The sequence below is a fragment of the Glycine max genome, chromosome 8, assembly GCF_000004515.6.
Source record: "Glycine max cultivar Williams 82 chromosome 8, Glycine_max_v4.0, whole genome shotgun sequence".
Lineage (NCBI taxonomy): Eukaryota > Viridiplantae > Streptophyta > Magnoliopsida > Fabales > Fabaceae > Glycine > Glycine max.
In genome coordinates this window covers 34,325,630-34,330,316 of record NC_038244.2, presented here as the reverse complement: position 1 = coordinate 34,330,316, position 4,687 = coordinate 34,325,630, and the positions used below count along the sequence as shown (strand labels likewise).

Genomic DNA, 4,687 nt, shown 5'->3' with positions numbered 1-4,687 from the left:
AGTCGATGGTGAAACCGAAAAACATCTTGCTAACGTTGAAGGAACACAATGCCGACAGTTACACCACGATAAAGCAAATTTACAATGCAAGAAGTGCATATCGTTCTTCAATAAGAGGAGCTGATACCGAAATGCAGCATCTGATGAAGCTTCTCGAACGTGATCAATACATTCATTGGCATAGATTGAAGGATGAAGTTGTGGTGCGTGATCTGTTTTGGTGTCACCCAGATGCAGTAAAGTTATGCAATGCATGTCATCTAGTGTTTTTTATAGACAGTACCTACAAAACAAACAGGTACAGACTCCCACTACTTGACTTTGTTGGAGTGACACCAACGGCGATGACATTCTCTGCTGGGTTTGCATATCTGGAGGCTGAGCGTGTTAATAATATTGTATGGGCTTTGGAACGATTTCGAGGCCTATTTTTAAGACACGATCGCCTCCCTCTTGTTATTGTCACTGACAGAGACCTAGCACTGATGAATGCAGTGAAAACTGTGTTTCCCGAGTCTACTAATTTGTTGTGCAGGTTTCATATCGATAAGAATGTGAAGGCGAAGTGCAAATCTTTAATCGGGGAAAAAAATGCGTGGGACTATGTAATGGATAACTGGGGTACTTTGGTTGATTGTCCGTCCGAATACGAGTTCCATGAGTCATATCAGAAGTTTCAAGTTGCTTGTTCGCCTTGGCCGATGTTCGTTGACTATGTTAACGACACATGGATTATCCCCCACAAGGAAAAATTTATTACAGCATGGACGAATAAGGTCATGCACCTAGGCAACACAACAACAAACAGGTATTAACAACTGATTTTATTTGTTAGTAACGATTAATATTAAATGGTATTTAATTGTTGTATATTTTCATGTTTGTTGTGTATTTTAAATGTAGGGTTGAATCAGCTCATTGGGCTCTCAAAAGAGTACTACAAAATAGCGTTGGAGACCTATGTAGTGTTTGGGATGCCATGAACAACATGATCACGCTGCAACACGTTGAAATTAAAGCATCCTTTGAAACCAGTACGCATGTGGTTGGCCATGTATATAAAAAAACCTTATACAAGAGGCTTCTTGGGATGGTTTCGAGGGATGCTTTAAATCAGATTGCTTCTGAGATTGACCGTCTACGTTATCTCGGCAACAATCTCTCTTCTTGTGGTTGTGTGATGAGAAGCACGCACGGGCTTCCTTGTGCATGTGAGCTTTCTAGGTATACTGCTAGCAGCATCCCATTGGAGTCAGTCCATCTTTTTTGGAGGAGACTTTGCTTTTCAGACCAAGGGTTATGTGAGACGGAAGTCACCATCAAGGAAGAAATAGAGGTCATATCTAAAAGGTTTGATGAACTTGATGTGGCTGGCAAAGTAAATCTGAAGAGTAAACTTCGAGAAATCGCATACCCTGATCATAACTCTATGTGCCCTCCTCCATCAAAGGTGAACACTAAAGGTGCACCGAAGAAACCGATGAAAAGAAGTCAAACATCCACAAAGCGTGATCCGTCTTACTGGGAGTATGTTGATGCTTTTCATTCTGTTCAAAGCAGCAGCTCTCCAGTGAAACGAAGTGCATCATGTTCTCAACCGCGTCAGCCAACAAGGATCATCCCGATGTTGGATCAATTTGCGTCATTCTTTCAAGGTTTCATTCGTGACGTTGTGGATGTGAAAGCGGACGGTAACTGTGGATATCGGTCCATTGGCGCTTTATTAGGTATGGGGGAAGATTCGTGGCCGTTAGTGCGTAATGAATTGCTTAAAGAACTTGGCAGGTGGTCGCATGAGTACATGAACCTCTTCGGTGGCACAGAGAGATTTGAACAATTAAAGTTGTCCCTACTTGTTGATGGATTTTCAAAGGTATGTTTTTAGGTTAATTTTTTTTAATAACAATGTTTAAATTACTTACATGTGTATGTTTGGTTCATTCAGGTTAGTGTGGACAAGTGGATGGATATAACAGACATGGGATATGTGATTGCTTCACGGTATAACGTAATCCTTGTATCGTTGTCCCAACAACAAAGCATGACATTTTTCCCTCTTAGAAGTCAACCACCACCTGACTCTTCTGGCCACCGCATCATATGTGTCGGTCACGTGTTTGGAAATCATTTTGTTCAGGTACATTGAATATAGTTAGTGTAACAATTATGCAATGACTTCGCTTGTTCATTTGGCACGGTCAGCGCATGATATAATGTTTGTTCATGTACAACAGGTTTATTTGAAAGACCATTGTCCGTTGCCGCCCCCAGCGCTGTTGTGGTCAACCAATTGTTATTCTCAGGCAAAGCAATGGGCAATTCCATATATTAGTAGAATGCAGGAATACACAAGCTTGATGTCATTCAAAACACACTATGTAGACCTAAATGAAGACTAAACATTCATTGTTTATTTATTTGTATTCATTATGCGATATAATTCGTTGTAACCCGTCACTAACCAATTAATATTATCAACTACTCGTTTGGTTAAGCAAGGAAATTGTTGGTCCAACAAAAATCATTTACGCGTACAGCATACATCATTGTCATAATTGACAACACATAATGACATGCATGCGTGTTACAGTTTGAGCGTGACAACACATTGGTTGACTTCAGTACACATTTTGAAACTAGCAGTCGCTCAACAACACATTGGTTGACTTGACTACACATTAGCGACAACACATTGGCTGACTTGACTACACATTTACGCGTGTCTATTTTTTTGTAAACAAAGTTAAACAAAGGCTCGGTCACAACCATCTATATATATGGCAGACTAGGCTACTAAATCACACATTATCTTGCTTTCAAATAATCTCCCAACTGATACACAAACTATGGCATTTCTAGGAGAAACTAGCAGTCAGACGATTGTCAACTCAAGGTTGGCTTTCATTTATCCAAATGGATCGATTATTCACAATGATACTGGGGTTTACTTCCAAACTTCAACTCCGGTGCCCATTCGAGTACCAAATAGGTGTGATTTTGCAAGCCTAAAAACCAGAATACACAATACCCTTCAGCTATCCGACAAACAATTTTTGGATGAAATTCACTACCGGAAGCCATTCACCGATACAGGTAACCAAATTCGCTTTGAGTGTATCAAATTGATAAATGATGACGATGTCAACACAATGTTAATGTGTAATGATCAATTTTCTTGTGTTGGTCCGATTGAGTTATTATGCACCGTTGGAAGAACACCAGATGGAATAATAAACTTACTTGAACGCACTATGCCTCGTATTCATGACGCGATCCTGTATTACAACGGCAAATGGAACATGCCACCGCAGAACAAATTTGTTGGTTGCGCGTTCACAGGAAAAAATCCTAAGAAATTTCAAATTCCTTCAACATGTACCATCGATGAACTGAAGAATTTAATCAAGCAAGTTGCACCTAAAGGGATCCCCCCTCTTGGAATTCACGAATCACAAACGGTAAGACGATTGTTTTTCCGCCAACCAGCTCGGTTTGAGTATTCAGATACGGTTATAAAATATGAAATAAATGAGCTGATCACCAACGAAGAACTGCTGAAGGTGTTAGTACAATCTAACTACTGGAAAAAATATGGACCAATAGAAATTTTAGTTGTCTTTACTAAATATGTTGAAGACGAGGTCAGTGGGACATCGCTAAACAACTGAATGTCATGTTTAATTTTTTGTTTTTTTGTTGATGTAACCTTTATATGTTTACGGCGTGTTTAATTCCCATAATAAAGTTGAGACTTTGTTTTTTGGATTTTGAGACTTTGTTTTGACGTGTTAGTTGACGGAACTGGGGAACGGGACTATTTTTTTTGGATTCTTTGACATCCAAACATGAGAAATGGCCGCCCTCCATTGTCTCAGGGCATAGGCACACCCACGCAAAAAAATCCCAAACATGGGTACTTGAACATGGAAAAAGGGTTCATTTCCTATTTTTTTCGATTTTGAGGCTTTGTTTTAACGTGTTAGTTGACGGAACTGGGGAACGGGACTATTTTTTTTGGATTCTTTGACGTCCAAACATGAGAAATGGCCGCCCTCCATTGTCTCAGGGCACAGGCACACCCACGCAAAAAAATCCCAAACATGGGTACTTGAACATGGAAAAAGGGTTCATTTCCTATTTTTTTGGATTTTGAGGCTTTGTTTTGACGTGTTAGTTGACGGAACTGGGGAACGGGACTATTTTTTTTGGATTCTTTGACGTCCAAACATGAGAAATGGCCGCCCTCCATTGTCTCAGGGCACAGACACACCCACGCAAAAAAATCCCAAACATGGGTACTTGAACATGGAAAAAAGATTCATTTATGTAATTCTTACAAACAAAACTCATGATTCTAAAAACTTATGTTTTTTATGTAATTCTTACAAACATGGAAAAAGGGTTCATTTATGTAATTCTTACAAACATGGGTACTTGAACATGGAAAAAGGGTTCACTTATGAATTATTAATCATTTTAAAAACTTTTATTTTTTATGTAATTCTTACAAACAAAACTCATGATTCTAGGTTCCCTTTTTTTAAAAATAAATTTAAAACAACCGTAAACTTCGCTTAAGGACCACAAACAATCGGAATAACAAACTATATTATAAAATAATAAACTGTGCAAAACACGCCAACTATATTAAACAAAAACTGTAATAATTACAAATATTCATGTCAAC

General features: G+C 38.8%; 1 long non-coding RNA gene across 1 annotated transcript; it reads left to right on the top strand.

Moving 5' to 3' along the window:
* Positions 1-2,074: 2,074 nt before the first annotated feature.
* On the top strand, positions 2,075-2,334 carry LOC121175328 (uncharacterized). The gene is made up of 2 exons (XR_005892668.1): positions 2,075-2,137; positions 2,235-2,334. It is a non-coding gene; the product is annotated as an uncharacterized lncRNA (long non-coding RNA).
* The last annotated feature ends 2,353 nt before the right edge of the window (positions 2,335-4,687 follow it).